We start from the raw sequence: 26854 nt of genomic DNA, 5'->3' as shown, positions 1-26854 counted from the left end.
CAAAAAAGTTTTATCCCTATTGTGGGCTCACTAGTATGGTATTTGTATAATGAAATCATATCCCCTCTCAAGCATCTCTTCTCCAGAGAGAATAAGTTCAGTGCTCGCCACCTTACCTCATAACTAAGATCCTCCAGACCCTTTATTAGCGTTGTTGCCCTTCTTTGTACTCGCTCCATTTCCAGTACATCCTTCCTGAGGGCTGGTGCCCAGAACTGGACAGCATACTCTTGGTGTAGCCGGACCAGAGTCTTGTAGAGCGGGAGAATTATCGTTTTATCTCTGGAACAAATCCACTTTTAAAGGAATGCCGATGTTCTGTTTGCTTTGTTAGCAGCACCTTGCCATTGCTGAGCCTATCATCTTCTAGGACCCCCAGGTCCTTTTCCAGCCTAGATTCCTCCAGAGGTCCCCCCCCCCCCCAGTGTATAGATTGCATTCATATTGTTGCCACCCAAATGCATTATTTTACATTTTTCTACATTGAACCTCATTTGCCATGTAGTTGCCCACCCCATTAATTTGTTCAGATCTTTTTACAAGGTTTCCACAGCCTTCAGAGAAGTTATTGCCCTGCTTAGCTTAGTATTGTCTGCATATACAGAGATTGAACTGTTTACCCGATCCTCCAGGTCATTTATGAACAAATTAAACAGAATTGATCCCAGCACAGAACCCTGAGGGACCCCACTACCCACCCCTGACCATTCCGAGTACTCCCCATTTATCACCACCCTCTGAACTCGCCCTTGTAGCCAGTTTTCAATCCATATACTCACCCTATGGTCCATGCCAACGGACCCTATTTTGTACAGTAAACGTTTATGAGGAACTGTGTCAAATGCTTTTGCAAAATCCAGCTACACCATGTCTACAGGCTTTCCTTTATCTAGATGGCAACTCACCTCCTCATAGAAGGTTAATAGATTGGTTTGGCAAGAATGATTCTTCATGAATCCATGCTGATTACTGCTAATGATACCGTTCTCATTACTAAAATCTTGTATATCTCTTATCATCCCCTCCAAGAGTTTACATACTATTGATATTAGGCTAACTGGTCTGTAATTCCCAGGGATGTATTTTGGGCCCTTTTTAAATATTGGTGCTACATTGGCTTTTCTCCAATCAGCTGGTACCATTCCAGTCAGTAGGTTGTCAGTAAAAATTAGGACCAGTGGTCTGACAATTACTTGACTGAGTTCCCTAAGTACCCTCGGGTCAAGCCTTCTGGTCCCAGTGATTTATTAATGTTAAGTTTCCCAAGTCTAATTTTAATTCTGTCCTCTGTTAACCTTCGCCATCTCCCCATTCTTTGTAACCAGATGTGCTTCCTCATTCTTAATGGGGTCAATATGGTCTGTACTCCCTTTTTTACTGTACTTAACATACTTAAAGAATTTCTTGGGATTTTTCTTGCTATCCTCTGCTACGTGTCTTTCATGTTCTATCTTAGCCGTCCTTATTGCATCCTTACATTTCTTGTTGCATTCTTTGTACAGTCTGAATGCTGATGATGATCCCTCAACCTAGTATTTTTTGAAGGCCTTCTCCTTCAAAAAATACTAGGTTGAGGGATCATCATCAGCATTCAGACTTTATAAAGAATGCAACAAGAAATGTGAGGATGCAATAAGGACGGCTAAGATCGTTATATTACTGTATAAATGCCACTGGCAGTGAAGGGGTTAACACTAGGGCACGATCAAGGGGTTAAATGTGTTCCCTCATGTGTATTCCAGCTGTGGGGGGATAGGACTGCCTGGAGTAGGAGACCGATCCCTGTTCCTTATCTTTAGGAGGAGCAGATCTGTTTCTCCTCCCCTGACAGAATGGAGATCTGTCTCTTTACATTGACAGTTCTCCATTCTGTCAGGAGCGATTACGGGTGGCTGGTGGGCATTGCGACCGCCGGGCACACGCAACGGGTCTGGCATTGGGTGCCTCAGGCACACACGCCCCCTACAGCTCTTAAAGTGACCGACGTACCATGACAGCGGTTCACCCAGGAGAAACAACCTGCCGCAGTCTAACTGTGGTGGCTGGTCCTCAAGTGGTTAAACAGGCCATTCATGCTTGAAAACCCTCCAATGTGGCTGAATTAAAACAATTCTGCAAAGAAGAGTGTGGCAAAATTCCTCCACAGCAATGTGAAAGACTCATTGGCAGTTATCGCAAATGCTTGATCGCAGTTGTCGCTGCCAAGGGTGGCAAAATCAGTTATTAGGTTTAGGGGACAATTACTTTTTCACATAGGGCCAGGCAGGGTTGGACACCTTTTCTCAAATTAAATCATCATTTTAAAGACTGCATTTTGTATTTACTTAGGTTATCCTTGTGTTATTAACATTTGTTGATTTAAATCATTTAATAAAAAATAAAAAATCAGGCACCCTATATTCAGTGTTTTTTTCACTTTTTAAGAATTTTTAATACATACAATGTGGTATATCTGTAATAGTTTACAAACTGAAGATAAGAGTTGATCCACATTAAATAGTAGAAGGTTTGCATATAGTAATTTTAGTGATACGCAACCCTAAGCCCATGTATGTACTGTATGTATATATAGATATATTCGGATAAATAAGTTAGAATATTTATTAAAAAAGGAAATTCAAATCAAGTTGAAATTAATTTATATTTGCAACAGAGCTCATACCCAGCAATACCATAGTGGAAAACTGCCAAATACCAGTGGTTAGATTAGCCTCTTTAGCCTGATAAGAATTTCAACCTGTCTATTGCTGCTACTACAGTATACAGTGCAGTAGGTGCATACTGTGCTGTTGCTGCAGTATTTGGCCACAATAAAACCAGCACTGATAATCATATGTGACAGAACAGGATATGTAGAATTCAGAGGTGCTTAGAGCATGGTCTGGGGCGGCCAACCCTCGGACGACCGATCCACAGGTGAGTTCCCCAAATACTCTGCTATGGATGAATCCCTCTTTACCTGAATTCTATTCCATCCCGGACTTGGTCATATGGGCATCACGGGGTATTCGATATTTACATCATATTTGTGAGAATGGCGCACTGCTGACATTTGACCAACTTAAAACTAGATTTGACCTACCCAATGTGTATTTCTTTCAGTTCCTGCTGCCCCGCCACGCCTATAGGGCACAATTCGGGGGCTCTCCCCTGACCCTTTATTAGTCAAACATGGATTTGCTTCTACGTCAAGAGGCATTACCTAAACCATTATCCACAATTTACAAGGTTCTGCAGCCTACCATACATCACGGTTTAGAGAGACTTTGTGGCTTCTGGGTGTCGGAGCTGCCGAAGTTGGATGGAGAGGACTGGGAGGATGTCTGGGACTCCCCCTTTGGACACCTGGTTTTGTCTAGAGATCGGTTGATCCAGTTTAAAATATTACATACATTTTATTATACTCCATGCAGGCTACACAAAATATACCCGGACTGCATGTTGCAGTGTTGGCTCTGCCAAGCTGACTCTGCGGGTTTATTACACATGATCTGGTCATGCTCTGATGTACAGAATTACTGGTCATTAATTACAACTTTCTTTACTGAACTGACCACAATCCCTATACCCCAGAAGATAGAGATCTGCCTGGTTGGCTTGGCGGAGGCTCTTTCTCCTTCGAGGGAAGTCCGTACACTACTAGGATTGCTTCTATTCTATGCTAGGAAACTCATCATACTCGGTGGAGGGTTCCCATGTCTGCACTTACCCTGAATGCATGGAAATCATTAGTCAACCTTGCAGTACCCTTATACAAAGAAACATACTCCAGTAGAGGATGTCCCCTAAAGTTTCAAAAGGTCTGGAACATATGGCTAGAGTCTGAAACGACAACGGTAGAACAAGAAGACCCTGTAGGACAATTGGTCTGATTTTATTTACATATGAGATGATGGTTCCTATGACTGTCCCTCCAGGGGTACATCCTGGCTAACCACACGCCTATAGTAACCCATTGGTTGTAGATTTTTTTATTTTTTTCCTTCTTTTGAAAGTCGCCTGTCGTATACCACATATCTATGTAAATTGCTGAGCATTTCACTCATCCTGTCATTTTTAGCAGCAAGCTATGGGGTTGTTTTGTTGTTGTTTAACCTGTTTAACTGGTCTTAGGCCAGTAATTAAGGTATGCTATACCTAGCCTAATTTTTTATACACCTTGAGCCGGGGAATGCCCAGAGGCTCTGTTATGTAACTTATCTTTTTCTGAAATAAATAAAACCTTTAACCTCTTCCTGCCCGCCCTATAGCCGAATGACGGCTATAGAGCAGGCGCTTTCGTCCGGGAGGCCGTCCCTGGACGTCCTGGTGTTTACTTCCGCAATGCGCGCCGCCGCAGGCACGCATCAGGAAAGTTCTGTGTTTGCCGTGTCCCCCGGAGACAGGCAAACACAGATCGCTGTAAAACGGCCAATCACAGCGGCCGTTTAAGGTGCGATCGGCGTGTCCAACGTGAGATGATCTCATATGTGAACATATGAGATCATCTCTCAGCACCGCTCTCCCTCCTCACACAGACAGCGTGTGAGAGGGGAGAGATGAACAGCTGCAGCGGCCGTAAGTGTGAAAATAAAAAAATAAATTTAAAAAGTGCCATCCTCCCCCAGTGCCATGCTCCCCAGTGCCATCTTCCCCCAGTGCCATCCGCCCCAGTGCCATCCACCCCAGTGCCATCCACCCCAGTGCCATCCTGCCTCAGTGCCATCCTGCCCCAGTGCCATCCGCCCCAGTGCCATCCACCCCAGTGCCATCCACCCCAGTGCTACCTGCCCCCAGTGCCACCTGTTAGTGCTATCTGTCCCCAGTGCCACCTGTTAGTGCTATCTGTCCCCAGTGCCACCTGTTGTCAGTGCCATTTGTCCCCAGTGCCATCTGTCATCAGTGCCACGTATAAGTGCCGTCTGTCATCAGTGCCACGTGTCATCAGTGCCACATAGTGCCATCTGTCATCAGTGCCACATATTAGTGCCATCTATCATCGGTGCCACGTATCAGTGCCATTTGTCATCAGTGCCACCTGTCAGTGTCACGTGCCATCTGTTGTCAGTGTCACGTGTCATCAATGTCACTTATCAGTGCCATCTGTCATCAGTGTCACGCGTCATTGGTGCCACGTATTAGTGCCATCTGTCATCAGTGCCACGTATTAGTGCCATCTGTCATCAGTGCCACGTATTAGTATCACATGTCATCAGTGCCACGTATAAGTGCCATGTGTCATCAGTGCCACGTATAAGTGCCACGTGTCATCAGTGCCACATATTAGTGCCATCTGTCATCAGTGCCACGTGTCATTAGTGCCACGTATAAGTGTCATCATTGCCACGTATTAGTGCCATCTGTCATCAGTGTCACATGTCATTGTCCTGGTGCTCCAGGGCCTTCAAAAGTGTAATAGGTAGTCAACAAGTTAAATGTGTAATTTATGCTCCTAAAACACCTGATGGCGCTCCCTGCATGTTGGGCCTCTCTATGTGGCCAGGCTGTGAAAAAGTCCCACACATGTGGTATTGTAATACTCAGGAGGAGTAGCAGAAGTTTTTTGGGGGTGTCATTTGTGGTATACACATGCCATGTGAGAGAAATAACCTATTACAATGACAATTTTGTGGAAAAAAATTAAAAAAGTAAAAAATCTTAATTTTGCAAATAATTGTGGGAAATAAATGACAACATCAAAAAGCTCACCATGCCTCTTACTAAATACCTTGGAATGTCTACTTTCCAAAAAGGAGTCATTTTGGGGGTATTTGTACTTTCCTGGCTTGTTCGGGTCACAAGAAGCGAGATAGGCCACCAGTACATCAGATGTGATCAATTTTGTGCGATTCGCACCACAGCTTGTAGACTCTCTAACTTTCACAAAGTCCAAATAATATCCACTAATTTGGGTTATTTTTACCAAAGATATGTAGCAGTATAAATTGTGGCCAAAATTAATGAAGAAAAATTAATAATTTGCATAATTTTGTCACAGAAACAAAGAAATATGCGTTTTTTTTCAAAATTTTCGGTCTTTTTTCATTTATAGCGCAAAAAATAAAAACCCCAGAGGTGATCAATTACCACCAAAAGCTCTATTTGTGGGTAAAAAAGGACAACAAATTCATTTGGGTACAGTGTTGCATGACTGAGTAATTGTCATTCAAAGTGTGAGAGCACCGAAAGCTGAAAATTGGTCTGGGCAGGAAGAGTGTTTAAGTGCCCAGTAAGCAAGTGGTTAAAATAAATAAATAAATAAAATATTATTACAAATTTTACAAATAAACAAAAATTTGTTAAACATTTATGTGCATTCAAATTTATTTAACTACTTGAGATCCGCGCCAATGACAGCTGATCATGTGATGTCAACACAGCCGGTAATCGGCTATTTTTTCTCCTCGTGCTGTCAGCACGCTCACCAGCGGCAGTGAGAGGGACATCAGTCCCGATCACTGCGAGCTGCCGCCAGCTTCTCGGTGCCCACCTGTGCCCCCTACAAGTGCCACCTAGCAGTAGACAAAAGTGCCGCCTACCAGTGCCCACCAGTTCCACCTATTAGTGCCCACAGTGCCACCTGTTAGTACCCACAGTGCCATCTGTCAGTGCCCACAGTTGCACCTGTCAGTGCCCACAATCAGTGCCTCAAGAACAGTGTTGCACATCACTGCCACCTATCAGTGCCCATCAGTGTCACCTACCAGTGCCCATCAGTGCCACCCATCAGTGCCCATCAGTGCCATCTATCAGTGGTACCTATCAGTGCCCATCAGTTCCACCTATCTGTGCCACCCATCAGGGCCCATCAGTGCCATCTTATCAGTGGCCATCAGGGCCGCCTTATCTGTGCCCATCAGTACTGACTTATCTTTCCCCATCAGTGCCACCTTATCTGTGCCTATTAGTGCCCATCAGTGCAGCCTATCAGTGCCCACCAGTGCAGCCTATCAGTGCCCACCAGTTCCGCCTCATCAGCGCATATCAATGAAGCAGAAAAATTACCTGTTTGCAAAATTCTATAACAAACTATTAAACATGATTTTTTTTCAACATTTTCCATCTTTGTTTTGTTTAGCAAAAAATAAAAACCCGAGCTGTGATTAAATACCACCAAAAGAAAACTCTATTTGTGGGGAAAAAAACTATAAAAAATGTAATTTGGGTACAGTGTTGTATGACTGCGCAATTGTCATTCAAAGTGTGTCAGCGCAGAAAGCTGAAAATTGGTCTGGGCAGGAGGGGGGTTTAAGTGCCCAGTAAGCAAGTGGTTAATCACTTGCCCCCCGCAAGATTTACCCTCTTTATTACCAGGCCATTTTTGCGATACAGCACTGTGTTACTTTAACCGCTTCAGCCCTGGAAGATTTGACTGCTAAATGACCAGGCCATTTTTTACGATTCGGCACTGCGTCGCTTTAACTGACAAGTGCGCAGGCGTGTGGCGCTGCACCCAAACAAAATTGACATAATTTTTTGCCAACAAACAGAGCTTTCTTTTGGTGGAATTTGATCATCTCTGCGGTTTTTATTTTTTGCACTATAAACAAAAAAAGAGCGTAAATTTTGAAAAAAAACACAATATTTTGTACTTTTTGCTATAATAAATATCCCCATTTTTTGTAAAAAAAAAAAAAAAAAAAAAAAAATGTCTTAGTTTAGGCCGATATGTATTCTTCTACATATTTTTGGTAATAAAAATCGCAATACGAGTATATTGATTGTTGTGGGCAAAAGTTATAGTGTCTACAATATAGGGGATAGATTTATAGCATTTTTATTATTATTTTTATTTTTTTATTAGTAATGGCGACGATCTGCGATTTCTATCGGGACTGCAACATTATGGCGGACACATCGGACAATTTTGACACATTTTTGGGACAATTGGCATTTATACAGCGATCAGTGCTATAACAATACACTGATTACTGTAAAAATCATTACGAGTCACTGGGTAGAGAAGGGGTTAAAACTAGGGGCAATCAAGGGGTTAACTGTGTTCCCTCTCTGTGTTCTAACTGAAGGGGGGATGGGACTGTCTAGGGGAGATGACAGATTGCTGTTCATACTTTGTATGAACAGACGATCAGTCTCTTCTCCCCTCAGAGAACTGAGAGTAAGCACACCCCTAGTGGCCACAGGGCAAAGCGACGTTACATAACACTGTTTCGCCCAGCTGTACCATTCTTTGATCACCTCTGCGTTTTTTTGTTTTTTTTTGCGTTGTAAACAAAAGAATTCAGACAATTTTGAAAAAAATAAAATAAATTTGGTTTACTTTCTTCTATAAAACATATCCAATAAAAAAAATGTAAAAAATCAAATTTCTTCATCAATTTAGGCAAATATGTATTCTGCATATTTTTGGTAAAAATAAAATTCCAATCAGCGTATATTGATTGATTTGCACAAAAGTTGTAGCATCTACAAACTATTGGATATTTTTATTTAGTTTTTTTTTTCGTTTTTAATAGCAGTGATCACCGACTGCGATAGTGTGGTGTGACAGTCGGACACTAACTGGCACTTTTTGGGGACCAGTGACACTAATACAGTGATCAGTGCTAAAAAATATGCGCTCTAACTTTACTAATGCCACTGGCTGGGATGGGGTTAACATCAGGGGCGATCAAAGGGTTAACTGTGTGCCTAGCCAATGTTTCTGTGTACTAAGGGAGGCGCTTAGACATGGATCCCTGTCCCTGCTTTGCTTTCTGTACTGAGAGAATGGATGTCTGCCTTGTTTACATGGGCAGACCGCCTTTCTTCCTCAGTACCAAAGGATCAGGGGGTGCCGGTGGACATGAAGACTTGCATTTGGCTTCAGTGGGTGACTTTTAAAGGCCTAAGCACACCTTAACTACTTCAATACCAGCATGTTTTTTCCATTTCCAGAAAATTGTACCAAAAAAAGAGTTTACCTTTGGAGCATCTATGTTCTTAAAAGGGGTTATCCTGACCTGGCATTTTTATTTGATTCATTTCACATTAGAAAGCAAGGAAAACGTTAAAAAAAAAAAAGGATAGTCTATTGGTCCAAATGTTTGGGCTTGCATGATGGAGTAGTTGTCAGCCAAACTATCACACCACTAAATTTTACCTGGAAAAGAAGGGGGTGCAAAATGCTGGTATAGAGTTGGTTATGAGAGAAATTGATAAAAGTTTGCCAAAGCAGCTCAATCATATGCTGGTGCTATGAAAATGAGTGAAGTATCCACTTTCCCATACATTTAATCTTCAAAAGTAAATACTTACGGGTGTACAACTCCTTTTAGCCCTTGTACACACGGTCGGACATTCCAACAACAAAATCTTGTGTTGCATACACACGGTCGGACAAAGTTGTTGGAAAATCTGATCGTATGTAAGATGATGACCTTATTTCGTTACGACGGGACTACGTTCAGGCTAGTAGCCAATAGCTTTGGTCTAGGAATTTGATCTGAGCATGCGTGGCACTTTGTCCGATCGGAATTCTCTACACACAATCGGACAAAGTCCAATCGGATTGTGTTGTCGGAAAGTTTGATAGCCCAGCTCTAAAACTTTGTCCGTCGGATATTCCAAAGGAAACAGTCCGATGGAGCCCACACACAGTCGGATTATCCGACAACACGGTCCGATCAGACATTTTCCTTCCGTCAGAATGTCCGACCGTGTGTACAAGGGCTAAGAGTAATGCCGCATACACATGATCGGACTCTGGTCCGCCGGACAATTCGATCATGTGTGGGCTCCAGCGGACTTTTTCTTCCAAAAGTCCGGCGGACCTAGAAATAAGACTTGTTTCAAAATTGTCCACCGGACTCGGCTTTTAGCGGACAATCCGTTCATCTGTGTGCTAGTCCGATGGACTAAAACCGACGATAGGGCAGCTATTGGCTACTGGCTATGAACTTCCTTATTCTATGTCTTCACATTCAAATCCACCAGACTTTTGGAGTGATCATGTGCGGCCAAGTCCATTCGCTTGAAAGTCCGGCAGACCTCAGCTGCAAAGTATGTCGGATTGTCCACCGGTCTAAGTCCGCCGCGTAGTCCGATCGCGTGTACTGTACTGTTTGAAGAACATTTTGAAAATTACTTACCTTGAACTAAGTTAATATTTATCTTACTAATGAGGAACAGTCATGTACAAACTTGAAAAAATGCACGACCAGCATGCAACATAAACAGAATAATCACATGGTATAAAAAAATTTCCGTATCTAAGGTTATATCATTTTTGAAGCACAGAAACATTATCTTGGCTTCATAAAGTGTACACAGTAGTGATATTTTTACTGCACCTAGTAAAATCTGTACCACAGAATGAAAGGACTGGCGATAGCTAGTTTTGTATGCTGTGATCAGAATTAACATTAGCTTCTTTAATAATTAACATAAAGAAATGAGGAAGTTTGAGACAAGCCTAGCCACAGATCATAGAAGTTTATCAGTAGCATTAACTGAGTTGTCACACGTTTACGAACAAACAAGGTGCATAGTGCAACCGGAGAACGGGGATTTCACAAAGCTTTTCCTGCCGGGCCAGGACTCAGATACTCGGTGAAGAGAGACGATGTATACGGGGCAAAGTAAAAGTCCAATTAAAGTAAAACCTCCATGGTATGTCAATATTTTTACTCTATTTCATATAAAATTGTACAATGTGGTTATTTTATATCTCTAAAGGGTGCATACATAGATCGAGTAACAGCTAGTATGTCCTGGGGTTTGTATCCATGTAGACAAACTGAAACATATTGAAGTCCAACTTTTTTTTGTTTACTCAAATAGTGTAGAGAAGGGTTAGGATCTCTCTCGGGTTTTAGCTACTTACAAAAAAGAGTTTGGTTAGGGGCAGCGCTGGACCAGAGGTTCTTCTTAGGTCCCAAAAATGTGAAGAACTTGAGGTTTAGTAGTGTTAGTGGTTAGACTGCTCCCAAACCAGTGCTTACCCCCACCCTCTGAGGGACTTCAGCTGAATACTTAGAATCAAGAAGTGCCAAAAGAAGGAATCAATGAGGTTATTGGGTGCAAATACTTGTACACACGATCGGAATTCTCATCGGAAAAAGCTTTGATGGTTTTCCTGACGGAATTCCGCTCAAGCTGTCTTGCCTACACACAGTCACACCAAATTCCGAATGTTTAGAACGCGGTGAAGTACAACGCATACAACGGGACTAGAAAAAGAAAGTTCAATAATCAGTAGCCAATAGCTTCCGTCTCGTAGTTTAATCTAAGCATGCGTAATTTTTGGCGTGTTGGAATTGCATACACACCATCGGAATTTCCGATAGAAATTTTTTCCTTTGGCAAAATTGAGAACATGCTATCAATTTTTGGCTTGCGGAAATTCGGACAGCTAAATTCTGATGGAGCATACACACAGTCGTATTTGCTGATGAAAAGCTCTCATCTGTCTTTTTCTGGATGGAATTCTGATTGTGTGTACGCGGTATTAGACTTATTGTCTCCATTACAGATGTCCTCAATGGAAAATTTCCCCTTACCTTTTGCTCTGTGGACATCTCTAAAATTTTGGATTTTCCATTACTTTGTATCTCAATGACAATAGTCACAAGGAAAGGTGAATCTCACCAGTGGGGACATAGATAGCTTAAAAAATTGACAGAGGTTCCAAATCTTCATAACTCCATAGAAAACTTTAAAGATCAACTCCGGGCAAAAAATACGTTTTCCCATGCAGTGGAGCTGTGCGTGGGCTCCATCGGACTGTTTCCGTCGGAATATCCGACGGACAAAGTTTTAGAGCTGGGCTATAAAACTTTCCGACAACATGATCTGATCGGACTTTGTCCGATTGTGTGTAGAGAATCTGATCAGACAAAGTGCCATGCATGCTCAGATCAAATTCCTAGACCAAAGCTATTGGCTACTAGCCTGAACGTAGTCCCGTGGTAACAAAATAATGTCATCACGTTACGTACGATCGCATTTTCCGACAACTTTGTCCAACCGTGTGTATGCAACACAAGTTTCGGACAAAATCCGACGGATTTTGTTGTCGGAATGTCCGACCGTGTGTGTACAAGAGCTAAGACTTCTTCTCATCTCTAGACAAAACGAGCAGTTGATCCGTGCAGTGTGGGCACAACTCTACTGCATTTTTTCTCGAAGTCGGGGTTTAAAAGAAAGGTTTAACAGAAATATATACTTTAATGTGTTTCTTATTCATTGATTATTTTCAGTTTACTATCTTAAATAGTTCACCTGTTAATAGGAAATGCTAAAACAAGCTGTTTACAAAGCTCAAAAAAAAGTTTTAGCTGAAGTTTGGCTTTAATATCAAGCTACTTCCCATTAAAAATCTTTCCTAAGTTAGCTATTGTAACTGTCAACACTGCTTGATACCCTTTTAGCAAAAAACTATTAAGAATTAATTCTTCAAAAATAACCTGCCTTGGTGGTGCATTAACCTGATTATAGGTAGGTTAATAGACAGAAGGCCAATTTCCAAGCCTTGTTTGATATGCGAGTGCGCTCTCATTTCACATTCACTTTATTTATTTGGCAACAATTATGTTGTCATTCTGCGATCAAACACCTTTTGCTTATGAAAGCTAGTGAAAGGGCAGAAACGCATTTGGAAAATTAAACATAAGACGATTCTCCTGCAAGCTGTAATTTAAACCAATTACTCTGCCCCTTCATCTTCACATCACATGCAGATGAGGTCATGGGATTAAACTGGGAGCCATCATTCAGTTTAACAATGTTTCTTTTTTTAACGATTTGCATAAGGCTACTGGTTATGGCTTAAAGTAGGAGCAGGTAACCCGCAGACTTTCAGCTGTTCAGGTTTTCACCTTCTAGGTACAGCGTATGCATAGATGTCTACATGCACAGCATAAGCCTGGCCTGACATCAATGTACTAATTGCATCAACTCTAATGCCGCGTACACATGATTGGAATTCTCATCGTAAAAAGCTATGATGGTTTTTCCGACGGAATTCCCCTCAAACTTGGCTTGTATACACACAGTCACACAAAAGTTTGCTGAACTTTTGACCATCAAGAAAACGGTGATGTACAACACTACGACGAGCCGAGAAAATTAAGTTCAATACTTCCGAGCATGCGTCAAATTGTTTCCGAGTATGCGTAGGAATTTTGCGTGTCAGAATTGCTACAGACGATCGGGATTTCCGACCAAAACTTTTTCAGTCGGAGAAAATTGAGAACCTGCTCTCAATCTTTTGCTGGCGGAAATTTGGCCAGCAAAATTCCGATGGAGCATACACACGGTCGCATTTTCCGACAAAAAACTCTCATCGGTCTTTTGCTGGCCGAATTTCCGATCATGTGTATGCGGCATAAGTGCTGCCCTTTTTTTAATAAATTAGTTATAAACTATAACATGTATTTTTTATATATATATATATTAAAAAAATACGTATTATAATAAAATATAATATATCTTGTAGTGCAATTTATAGTGAAATGCTTGAGGCACCTGGACATACCTAGTCCTGCCCATTGCTTTCTGGATTGGTAGCATTGCCTCTATTGTTGAACCCCTGCCACTGTGATCTTCAGCGCCTGGGAGGGAGAGTATGTTAGACAAAAAAGAAGCAGGATTTGGCTCAGTCAGGGAGGGTAAAGGATGTTTTTTTATTTGCTTTATGAGCGAGGCACTAATGGGCATAGCTCCCAACTGTCCCTGCATTCGAGGGACTGTCCCTTATTTAAAAAAACAAAGTCCCTCTGTCCCTCTTTCCTCCTCATTTGTCCCTCATTTTGGTCTGATCTATATAGTTGTATATAAAATGCACTATTTATCTTTCAAAAAGTGTTTCACAGTGCTAAACATTTCATCCAATTTTTTAATTGCTGCACTTTTAAATGTCAAATACCAGTATAAAGAAATAGTAATGGTACAAAAAAAAAAAAAAAATACACTTGTGGGTTTAACTAATAATTTTTTGAATAATTCCCTTTTTAAGGCTTCATGTACACTAGCAGATCCTAAACTTTAGGAGTTTAGGAGCGTTTGGCGTTTTTTTGCCAAAGCTCTTAAACTCATCTCCATAAAAGCCTATGGGGTTGATTTACGTAAGGCAAAAAGACTGAGCACTTTGCAAAGGGCAGTAGTTCAAAAGCTTAGTAAATGAGCAGAAGCTCTGCTTACTTCCACCCTCCAATCATCTGCAAGCAAAAAATGCATTTAAAAATAAAAAATAAAATCCTTGCATGTGATTGGGTATTCTATTTAAAAGAGAAGCTTTACCTCATTTACTAAGCTCTGGAGCATCTGCACTTGCTGAATGCAACTGCACTTTGCAAAATGTACAGTCTATTTGTCTTTAGTAATTCAACCCCACTGTATCAATGATCACATAGGCTTTTAGCTGAGCTTAAGAGCTGCTGCGGTAAGGTAAGGTTCAACCTCCCTGTCCTAAACGCAGAATAATTGGGTTCAGGTTAGAACGTTTTAACGCTCGCCGCGGTAAATGGCGGCCAAGTGTACATGAAGCCTATGGGGGCATGACAGGGGGTGTGTCCTATGCCTACATTCTTTTGCTAATAAGTGTCCCTCATTCCCATCTCAAAAAGTTTAAAGGTATTTCTCACATAGCAAACTCACCCATCCATTCAAGTCACCTTGTTTTATTTTGTTGAGAATTCAAAATTCAAAGCACCGCCTAGAATTTTTAGCCATGGCCATCTTGAGTAAGATGATTCAAGTAACATTTACTTCTTGGATTCCATCTGCCTTTAACTCAGGCATGCAGTTAGAAGGGTGTGCTTAGCTGAGAAAACTCCTCCTCCCCTCCTGAAGACTCCTAGGATGTATGACATCATTTGCCTAGGCCTGGAAACCACGAAGTAACTGAAAAAATAAAAAATAAAAGTTTAAAACTAGTAAATATGCTACATTTTCCTATCTATTTAGTAATGCTAGCAAGTAAGGAATACAATTCGTTGATGATGAATGAGAGAGTGAAGTTCCACTTTAAATAGATCCCATGGCTTTGCAAGGCTACAAGAGTAATTAGCACAGCAAAAACAGATAGAGGCATTTACTGTATATTTCCATTGATGAGAACAATTGAGATACCATTTGCTATAGCTCCTATTTAACCTTGAAAACCAAACTCCTGTATCTGACAAAAGGAGGATTTGACTAGTTGGACCTTCTGTGTGGTGTGCGTTGGACAAACACCTTGTGACTTCATCTTCATTTTAGTAATAGTAGGCAATGAAATGCGTTGGGTCAATCCTGTCCCATTTCTACTGTGGAAACAATACCTTTGCAAATGTAGAACTGGCCCCATAGGGATTGCTGTGTGTAAACTTCCACTTTCACTCGACCTACCATACTCTCATCCGCTCGTTATCCAATAATCAATCCAGGGTGTCTGTTTTTTTGGTATTTTTTGTTGGAACTTGGATGGGAGAAGGGAATAGTGGGATACTCCAATTGGAACTAATGACATATGAGGACAACCCTCACTTGGCCTCACCAGAGTGAATGTGGCAACAGACTCTCTGCTATACCATACTGCACTCGTATGGGAGTAAAAAGTCGTTTGCTTGCTCTGGCAGCAGACTTGATGATACTGTTTTATCTTCGGGACACTCACTAGCAATCCCTTTGGGTGACACCCGTCCATTGACTCTACTAGCTAAAGGGATGTTCCTCGCAGGACAGGCCCCAAGACACAGATCAGTACTTACAGTAGGCATAAACAGATCCTTCCTGATGTGTCCCCCTTCCAGTCAGCTTTGCCGGACATCTGGGTTGCAGCTTTATTCAGGCCCTCGGGTTGGCCATCTAAGGCCACATGGCAGCCTGTGTAGATCCCAGACTGTGAAGCTGAGGATCCAATAATTTTGGTGAGTGGGGACACCAAAGGGGGAGCCGCTACACCGATTCAAAAGTTTTGGAGCACTGTTGCACTTTTCACTGAAGCACCATTGCACTTTTAGATTTTATGTTTTCTGTTTTCTCTTAAACATTGATACATTAGACACAATGTGATTGGATGTATATTGCTTGATATAAGCTGCTAGTGCTGTTTTATATATTTTTCATTGCTTCAAGGATGTAACACCTTTGTGCAGCAGTAGCCTTCCTATTCATTTTTATTCATTTTTTATTTTTTGTTTATTCACATTTCACCATTTGAGTCAACTCTCCAGTGCTAGTTTTTGAGTTAGATATACTGTGCAGAGGAGGGGCAGCTGCCCCCTCCCTCCGGACCCCCACTCTCCAGCTGAAGAACCCGAGCAAATGTGCCGTTGGCATATATACAGTCACCCAGCATGCACTGAGGCACTTTCCTCTGCCAATGGCCAGGGCTGTAACTATGCCTATGCTCTCACTTATAAAATATAAAACACAAAACTGGAGCTGAAGTGGTAAACCAAATAAATAAATAGTGATATATAAAATGTTGCAGCTGCTGCAAAAAAGTACTATGACTTTAAATACAATAAACATATGGAAGCAGCGCTATCAAGTGAAAAGTGAAACACAACATACATATGTGGACGAATGTCCAAATACAATTGGTGAAATTCCCAGAATTAATAACCAAAAGTCATTGGTGCAAATCCTAAATTCTTGAAGTGCAAAAAAAAGTATTTTAAATGCAGAAAAATGTGTATCCCCCTTAGGAGACCACACTCACCAAAGAGGAGTCCTCATTTTTTTTAAATCCAAGGATCAGGCCCACAGATGATGGTATTAAAGTTCCAAAACTGTTCAATGGATACTTGATAGAAAAATGCCACACTCCACCGGTAAAAAAAGAGGAAAACCATATATGGTGAAGCCCCGTCAAACTGTATGCAAAACCACGCACTATGGCGCTACTTACAGGAGCAGAGAATCCAAGCAAACACTCAGAAAAACGTACACGATCGCCGCTGGTTAAGCGCACGCTCCACGGAGGCAGGAAATGGCGTCACTGGTTAGCGCTGGCCGGAAATTATGTTGACTACGTTTTTCCCCTCCTCCAGGGCGTTATCAAAGACATCTTTTTTTCTTTTTTTTTTTTAGACTTTATGAATTTTGGATTTGCACCAATGACTTTTGGTTATTAATTCTGTGAATTTCAGCAATTGTTTTTTTACGACATTCGTCCACATATCTATGTATGTTGTGTTTCACTTTTCACTTGATAGCGCTGCTTCCATATGTTTATTTTATGCTCTCACTTGTCAGGTTTCCTCCCACTGTCCAACATGCCCCATCCTATTGGACCAGTGTGAAACATTCAGACAACATGAGCAGAATCTGAGCACCATGAGCAGACCCTATCAATGGATCTCTGCTCCCTGGTTGGCAAAATCTATAGACCCAAAAACTATACTCTTTTTTAGCATCTACCTAGGAGGGTGCTACACAATATAAAAAGAAACCTTTTTATCACCAAGCATAATACATAAAGAGAATAAAAACAATGACATTACCTTAAAAAACACAAGCAAATAAAAAAAATCGAGAGGTAAAAGTAAAAGCAAAAAGAGAGAAAAATGGAAAACAGAACAGCGAAGGGGAAAGTTTGGTTTTATCTGCCCAGCTATACTGTAACAAAGGTGTGTTTACACTAGGTATTTCACAAGTAATAAGGAAATAAAGATTGCAGGCAATATTAAATCCACATAAGAATAGCTAATTGTCTCCCATGAATCATGTACTAGCTGTACATAGTCTACCTACATTGCAAATACCGATATTGGCAATCTTGACTGTGAATACAAAGCAAGAGTTTACTGATGTTATCACTAAGAGTATCATGCAAAGTGAAACCATTAGTCTAACTACAATAAGTTGCAAAAAAAAATCTGATTGGTTGCTGCGTGAGTTCATTTGATTTGTGGTACGATGATATTTATGGGATTGTTTTGTGCATATCAGTATTGGTACACCAAAATTGGTTTTCAAAAAATTCAATAATAAATGCATTACTCATTACTTTGTTCCAGGATTGGGAAGTCCCTTTACCACTGCTGGAACATAGTGCTGTATACTGTATGTCGCTGATGCTGCATACAGTTTATACAACGCTGACAGTGGCCTCATGTATTTGTAAAGGAAATAGTTCATTTGCACCAGCTTGGCCCAAACTAAATATTTCAAGTTAAATAAAACCTGGAATTAGACTTTAACTACTTGCCTACTGCGCACTTTTCTTCCCAGGCCAATTTTCAGTTTTCAGCGCTGTTGCACTTTGAATGGTCATGCTACGCTTTATCCAAACTAAATGTTTATCATTTTTTTACACAAATAGGGCTTTCTTTAGGGGGTATTTAATCACCACAGTTTTTTTTTTTTTGCTAAATAAATGAATACCAAAATATTTGAACAAAAAAACAAAACAACTTTTTAATAGTTTGTTATAAAATTTTGCAAACAGGTAATTTTTCTGCTTCATTAATGTGCGCTGATGAGGCTGCACTAATGAGGCTGCACTGATGGGCACTGATAAACTGCACTGATGATGCAGCACTGATAGGCTGCACTGATAGGCTGCACTGATAGGCTGCACTGATGAGGCTGCACTGATGGGCACTGATAGGCTGCACTGATAGGCTGTACTGATAAGGCAGCACTGATGAGGTGGCACTGATAGTCTACACTAATAGGCACTGATGAGGCGGCACTGGTGGACACCGACGAAGAGGCACTAATGAGGCTGCACTGATAAATGGCTCTGATGGGCACTGATAGGTGGCACTGATGGGCACTGATAGGCTGCACTGATGAGGCGGCACTAATGGGCACTGATAGGTGACACTGATGAGGATGCACTGATGGGCACTGATAGGCTGCACTGATGAGGCTGCACTGATGGGCACTGATAGGCTGCACTGATGAGGCTGCACTGATGAACACTGATAGACTGCTTTGATGATGCGGCACTGATGGGCACTGATAGGCTACACTGATGAGGCAGCACTGATGGGCACTGATAGGCTGCACTGAGGAGGCTGCACCGATGGGCACTGATAGACTGCTCTGATGATGCGGCACTGATAGGCTGCACAGATGAGGCAGCACTGATGGGCACTGATAGGCTGCACTGATGAGGCTGCACTGACGGGCACTGATAGGCTGCACTGATGGGCACTGATAGGCTGCACTGATGAGGGAGCACTGATGAGGTGGCACTGCTAGTCTACACTAATGGGCACTGATGAGGCGGCACTGGTCGACACCGACGAAGAGGCGCTAATGAGGCTGCACTGATAAATGGCTCTGATGGGCACTGATAGGTGGCACTGATGGGCACTGATACGCTGCACTGATGAGGTGGCACTAATGGGCACTGATAGGTGACACTGATGAGGAGGCACTGATGGGCACTGATAGGCTGCACTGATGATGCTACACTGATGGGCACTGATAGGCTGCACTGATGAGGCGGCACTGATGAGGTGGCACTGATAGTCTACACTAACGGGCACTGATGAAGCGGCACTGGTGGACACAGATGAAGAGGCACTAATGAGGCTGCACTGATAAATGGCTCTGATGGGCACTGATAGGTGACGCTGATGAGGAGGCACTGATGGGAACTGATTGGCAGCACTGTTGAGCACAGATTGGCAGCACTGGTGGGCACTGTTGGCACTGCACTGATAATCAGGACACAGATCAGTGCCCTGATTATCAGGGTACATGTCCCTTTTAGAGAAGCCGATAAACGACTTCGGTTTAGCTCGGTCAGCAAGTGAATAAAGTGATTGTAAACGATCACCTTGTAAAACAACGCATTCAGTTTAACACCTTCGCGCCTAAGGGAAAACAAAAATATATAACAATAAAATGCCTGAGCACAATTTTGCAACTTTGACATGCGTTAGTAAAACCGTACATATCCTCACAGCTTCTTTGTGCATCCAGGTAGATTATACCTTGGTTTTTTTTCAGGACAAATTGGAATTTCATTTGGTGGTAAATGGTAATGGATATCTCCTGATTCTTTTTATTATCAAAGGAAAACTGGCCCAAAATATTTAAAAAAATCATTTGTTTTCTTTTAATTTTGCTGTATATTTCTTGCTACTACCATAACCTATCACCAAAACACAACCCAAATTAAATTCTGCTGCTCCTGACGATCACAGTGATACCACATACAGTGGTGTGAAAAAGTGTTTGCCCCCTTCCTCATTTCCCGTTCCTTTGCATGTTTGTCACACTTAAGTGTTTCGGAACATCAAACCAATTTAAACAATAGTCAAGGACAACACAAGTAAACACAAAATGCAATTTGTAAATGAAGGTGTTTATTATTAAAGGTGAAAAAAAATCCAAACCATCATGGCCCTGTGTGAAAAAGTGATTGCCCCCCGTGTTAAAACATACTATAACTGTGGTTGTCCACACCTGAGTTCAATTTCTCTAGCCACACCCAGGCCTGATTATTGCCACACCTGTTCACAATCAAGGCATCACTTAAATAGGAGCTGCTTGACACAGTAAGGTCCACCAGAAGATCCTTAAAAGCTACACATCATGCCGAGACCCAAAGAAATTCAGGAACAATTGAGAAAGAAAGTAATTGAGATCTATCAGTCTGGAAAGGGTTATAAAGCCATTTCCAAAGCTTTGGGAATCCAGCGAACCATAGTGAGAGCCATTATCCACAAATGGCGAAGACATGGAACAGTGGTGAACCTTCCCAGGAGTGGCCGGCCGCCCAAAATTACCCCAAGAGCGCAGCGACGACTCATCCAAGAGGTCACAAAAGACCCCACAACAACGTCCAAGGAACTGCAGGCCTCACTTGCCTCAGTTAAGGTCAGCGTTCATGCCTCCACCATCAGGAAAAGACTGGGCAAAAATGGCCTGCATGGCAGAGTTCCAAGGAGAAAACCACTGCTGAGCAAAAAGAACATCAAAGCTCGTCTCAATTTCTCCACAACACATCTTGATGATCCCCAAGACTTTTGGGACAACATTCTGTGGACCGATGAGACAAAAGTGGAACTCTTTGGAAGGTGTGTGTCCAAGTATATCTGGCGTAGAAGGAACACTGCATTTCATAAAAAGAACATTATACCAACAGTAAAATATGGTGGTGGTAGTGTGATGGTCTGGGGCTGTTTTGCTGCTTCAGGACCTGGAAGACTTGCCGTGATAAAAGGAACTATGAATTCTGCTGTCTACCAAGAGATCCTGAAGGAGAATGTCCGACCATCTGTTCGTGTACTCAAGCTGAAACCAACTTGGGTTCTGCAGCAGGACAATGATCCTAAACACACCAGCAAGTCCACCACCGAATGGCTGAAGAAAAACAAAATGAAGACTTTGGAGTGGCCTAGCCAAAGTCCTGACCTGAATCCTATTGAGATGTTGTGGTATGACCTTAAAAAGGCCGTTCATGCTCGAAAACCCTCTAATGTAACTGAATTAGGACAATTCTGCAAAGATGAGTGGGCCAAAATTCCTCCAGGACGCTGTAAAAGCTTCATTGCACGTTATCGCAAACGCTTGGTTGCAGTTGTTGCTGCTAAGGGTGGCCCAACCAGTTATTAGGTTTAAGGGGGCAATCACTTTTTCACACAGGGCCATGATGATTTGGATTTTTTTTCATCTTTAATAATAAACACCTTCATTTACAAATTGCATTTTGTGTTTACTTGTGTTGTCCTTGACTATTGTTTAAATTGGTTTGATGTTCCGAAACACTTAAGTGTGACAAACATGCAAAGGAACAGGAAATGAGGAAGGGGGCAAACACTTTTTCACACCACTGTATGTGTATGTTGTTTGTACCCATAGGACAGCCCAGAACAATAGTGTGCATTTTGCACACTAATGCTGCGTACACACGTAGCAGACTATCCGGCGGACTTAGTCTGGCAGACTTTCCGCTGGACTGTCCGCTGGACTTTCCGAACGAGCTACCTGCCCACACACGGTACTTTTGCGGCGGACTAACACGGTGCACTAAGTCCACCAGAATATCCGCCGTTCTTTTGAAATGAACGGACTCGCCCACACACACGAAGTTAAGTCCGCTCATTTTAAGGGGTCGCTGGCCCCGCAACCTGGTATGGATTTAAAGGGGAATGCCTACACCGATAAATCGGTGTGGGGGTCCCCCCAGGTCCATGTCAGACCCTTATCCGAGCACGATACCCAGCCGGCCAGGAAAGAGGGTGGGGACGATCAAGCGCGGCCCCCCCACCCCAAAGCACCTTGTCCCCATGTTGATGAGGACAAGGGCCTCTTCCCGACAACCCTGGCCGTTGGTTGTCGGGGTCTGCGGGAGGGGGGCTTATCGGAATCCGGGAGCCCCCTTTAATAAGGGGGCCCCGGATACCGGCCCCCCACCCTATGGAAATGATTATGGGGTACAATGTACCCCTACCCATTCACCTGTGAAAAAAAGTTTAAAAAAAACACAACACACAAGGGTTAAAATAGTTTACTGCACAGCTCCGGGGGTCTTCTTCCGTTTTCGGGGGTCTTCTCGCCAGACTCCTCCGCTATCTTCTGCTAGCTCTTTTACTAGCGGAGGAGCCCAGCTTTCTTCTTCTTCGTCGACGCCCTCTTCTTCCGACTTCGGGGGTCTTGTCCCCCTCTTCGGGGGTCTTGTCCCCCTCTTCGGTTCTTCTTGCCGAGCCACCGCGCCTTATTCTAGCTCATTTACAAGGGGTGGCCCGGTCTTCTGTCGCCGATGTCGCTGTCGCCGTCTTCTATTCTTCTCTTCTTCTCTTCAGGAGATGTTGCCGAGCCTACACACGGGCGGATTGTCCGCCGGACTTTTACACCGGGTTGTTTGATCGTGTGTACGAGGCATAACTGACACTGATACTAATTATAATTTTTTTTTTTTTAATCCTGACCTTTGACCCAAATACTAACCCTGGAACTGGCCTAGATCAAACCATGTTCTAGGTATTTTTTTGTATTTAATTTTTTTATTTTTTATTATTATTATTATTATTATTATTATTATTATGTTTACTCTGCAAGGAGAGAGATACCTCAAAAAAAGACAAAGGAGCAGGCTTTACAGTGACTGATCACTATGGTAGCCAATCAGAGGCTATCAAAGCAGTCAGGGGACCCAGAGCTCTCCATGAGTCCCTGGTCTGTGTACTGGGAGCACGCCGCACGGCACGCTCCCAGCACAAAGGGAGATATGCAAATATCCAGCCCCATTAAATTAATTCCATTGTCAGTGAGGCCGCATATTTGTGTTCGGTTGGCATGAAGGGGTTGAAAAAGAAATGAAAGGCAAAACATTTTTATAAAGGCCATTTATATTGCGGTCTCCCCTTTGCGTGCGCCTGCTGTGATCACCGAGTCACCGAGATTCGGGTGATCACAGATCCGAGTAATGGGCCAGTCCCGGCACCTTACCACGTGATCAGCTGTCAGCCAATGACAGCTGATCACATGATCTAAACAAAAGCTTGGTAATCGTTTTTTTTTCCTCCTCACGCTGATCTGCAAGGGACATCGGTCCCGAAGAGGATGAGGCAATTTTACCTCATCTGTGCCACCAGTTCCCCCTGCCAGTGCCCACCAGTGCCACCTATTAATGCCCATGAGTGCCACCCATCAATGGCCGTGCAATTGTCATTCAAAGTGCATCAGCACTGAAAGCTGAAAATTGGTCTGGACAGGAGGGGGGTTTAAGTGCCCAGTAAGCAATCGGTTAAAAAAATGATTTTGGCTTGCATCACTTCCTGTAGGTCATCACCCATCATTCACTGTGTTGCTGCATCAGACAAAAGGGTGTACTAAGTCGCGTATTACAAGTCTGGACCACACTTCCATCATTACTATACCACCACCTACTTTTTCCCTTAAGGTAATCATACACATTGCAATCTGATTGTACAAGCCCATCAGCTATGTATTGCAAGAGCCTGCCTGATTTAATACAGATTAAATGGATTGTTCAGGTGGGTCCACCTATTATATAGTTCTGGTAAAACTAAGGCTACTTTCACACTGGGGCTGCAGGCGCGGCAGTGCTAAAGCGCCGCTCATTTTAGCTTTAGCGCTGTTTAAGCGGTGCATTTCAGCCATTAGCAGAGCACTTTTAAACCCCATGCTAGCGGCCCAAGAGGGGGTATAAACCACCCATGTTTCAGCGCTTTCAAATCGCTTTTCAGGTGCTTCGGAAGCACTGCCCATTCATTTCAATGGGCAGGGCATTTTGGGAGCGCTGTAAGCGCATAGCCTCAGTGTGTAAAGCACACCTTTCATCCATGGCGGCACCATGCATTGCGCACAATGCACAGGCGCTGCCCTCCCTATCCCTGCCGCTGCCTCCCTATTAATGCGCCTGGCCCCTTTCAGGATGCCAGGTGCATGGATTCTTATAACAGGGGTGGGCGGGAGTGTTTTTTTTTTAAGCACCTGATAAGAGCCAGAGTCTCTAATAGGCTTCAAAATACGGTGACCTTGGGACGCAGAAAGTGCGCCCTGATCCCACCCAATTGTGTGACCATAGCGAAGAAATTTTCGCTATTTCCGCTATTTTCACACTACAATGCCTCCCCGCCAATCAGGAGGCAGGTCTGTTTGTTTGTTTTTTGCTGTCAGTGCCATGAGCCCTGGGGGGGGGGGGGGGGGGGGGTGCTTTCAGTGCCACACTAAATGTACTGCTGGGATACTTACACTATCTGTATTGATGGGCTATTTACACTATCTGTATTTCTGGGCTATATACACTATTTGTATTGCTGTTGTATATACCATATCTGTATTGCTAGGCTATATACACTATCTGTAATTTTTAGAAATATTACTATAAATTTAAGTAGAATTCAGGTCAAATCCTAACTAGTGTAAAAATGCTCCATCCCCCCTCCTAACACTTATGCCGCGTACACAGGATCGGACATTCAACAACAAAATCCTGGATTTATTTCCAACAGTTGTTGGCTCAAACTTGTTTTGCATACACACGGCTGCACAAATGTTGTTGGAAATGAACGCGGTGACGTACAACACTTACGACAAGCCAAGAAAAATGAAGTTCAATAGCCAATTGCTTGATTCCGAGCATCTGTGGAATTTTGTGCGTTGGAATTTTGTACACAGGATCAGAATTTACGACAACGGAGTTTGTTGTCAAAAAATTTGAGCACCAGCTCTCAAATTTTGTTTGTCGGAATTTCCGACCAAAAAATGTCTGATGGAGCCTACACACAGTCGGAATTTACGACAACAAGCTCACATCGAACATTTGTTGTCGGAAATTCCGACTGTGCGTATGCGGCATTATTCTGACTAAATTATGAAAAAGAAAAGAACATCTGTATCTGAATCTGTACATTTACCTGCTGTAGCTCAAGTTGCAATATTTTATTTACTTGAGGGAATACAACATATAGTCCTCCAGGCTCACACGTTTCGAACCTCAGTGGGTCTTAATTTTAGGATCAAGACTCACTAAGGGTCGAAAAGCGTGAGCCTGGAGGCCTGTATGTTTTATTCCCTCAAGTAAGTAAAGTATCGCAAGAGCTACAGCAGGTGCCTGCTATATTTCTTTATTCACATGTGCTGACAGGAAAATACCGTTGCACCGCACTTGCCTTGCAGACATGGAGACCTGACACAGGTGAGCAGCAGCTTGTTGTATACTTGGACACTTACCTACTGCATTTTCAGGCTGCTCCTGTCTGGTCACATGATGTTCCCTGTGTCAGCCAGCGGCAACTACAGGGGAATGCAGAGAGAGCTCGGCAATGGCTGGCCATGCTTGAAAGCGGTGACATTACCCACAGGCTCCCTCCTCTACCCTGTAGTCAGTGCTGACTGATAGAGGGGAAACGTGACCCGACTGGTGCAGCCTGAAAATAGGTAAATATAAAGATCTTTTCTTACATAATTAAGAAATAAGTCAGAATAGGTGTTAGGAGGGGGAGGGAGCATTTTTACGAGTAAAACCTTGGTTTGGGAGCATTTTGCAAGACAAGCAAAATTTTTAAACAAATCTTGACTTGATATACAAGTAACGTCATGTCACAACTGAGTATAAAAGAGAAGAGAGGCACCTCTAAGTGTAGCAATATGGTTACATTTAACAAAGGTACAACATTTGTCAACTGATATGGTTAATGATTAAAACAGGCACATCTAAAGATGCAGGCATCTGGGGTAAAGCTGTCCACATAGACCATCTCCCACACCACCATCGATGCCATCCCTTCCACGCTGCACTCCTCGCTCTACTGCTAGGTGGTCTTCCCAGTCACGATTGCAGACTGACAGCAGTGAGAGCCAGCGATGTGGAGGATGATCTGTGTGGACAGCTTTACCCCGGATGCTTGCATACTTAGATGTGCCTGCTTTAATCATCAACCATGTGAGTTTCTAAAGGTTGTACCTTCATTAAATGTAACAATATTGCTATACTAATGCCCTGTACACACGACCGGTTTTCCCGTCGGAATAAATTCTGAAGGTTTCTTCCGACGGAGTTCCGCTGAAACTGTCTTGCGTACACACAGTCACACCAAATTCCATCGTTAAGAATGTGGTGATGTACAACACGTACGACGGGACTAGAAAAAGGTAGTTCAATATCCAGTAGACAATAGCTGCCGTCTCTTACTTGCTTCAGAGCATTCGTCGCTTTTGGTCCATCGGAACAGCATACAGACGAGCGGTTTTCCCGATAGGAATTGGTTCCATCAGAAATATTTAGAACATATTCTCTTTCTAGGTCCGTCAGAATTAAGTCCGATGGGGTATACACATGGTCCGAATATACGATGAAAAGCTCCCGTCCGACTTTTTCTGTCGGACATTCTGCTCGTGTGTACGGGGCATTAGAGGTGCCTCTCTTCTCTTTTATACTCTGTAGCTCCTGCTGGATTTTGCTTCTAATCCCCTTGTGGAGGCTTCCATTTGTGGATGGACATTTGATGTTTAC

The 26854-nt window shown here is 42.8% G+C and overlaps 1 protein-coding gene and 1 long non-coding RNA gene across 2 annotated transcripts in view; one reads left to right on the top strand and one right to left on the bottom strand.

Moving 5' to 3' along the window:
- BLNK (B cell linker) overlaps window positions 1-26854 on the top strand; it is a gene marked incomplete in the record, with an annotated part of 346417 nt that overhangs the window by 115584 nt on the left and 203979 nt on the right.
- The window catches only part of LOC143929957 (uncharacterized), a 39547-nt gene continuing 27256 nt past the window's right edge, over window positions 14564-26854 (bottom strand). The window contains exon 3 of the long non-coding RNA XR_013262672.1: window positions 14564-14823. This is a non-coding gene — a long non-coding RNA (uncharacterized LOC143929957). The remainder of the gene's footprint in view (window positions 14824-26854) is intronic.

The sequence above is a fragment of the Lithobates pipiens genome, unplaced genomic scaffold, assembly GCF_037356315.1.
Source record: "Lithobates pipiens isolate NorthernLeopardFrog02 unplaced genomic scaffold, aLitPip1_a1.2 Scaffold_25, whole genome shotgun sequence".
Taxonomy (NCBI): Eukaryota; Metazoa; Chordata; class Amphibia; order Anura; family Ranidae; genus Lithobates; species Lithobates pipiens.
This window is presented reverse-complemented; position numbering and strand designations above follow the sequence as displayed.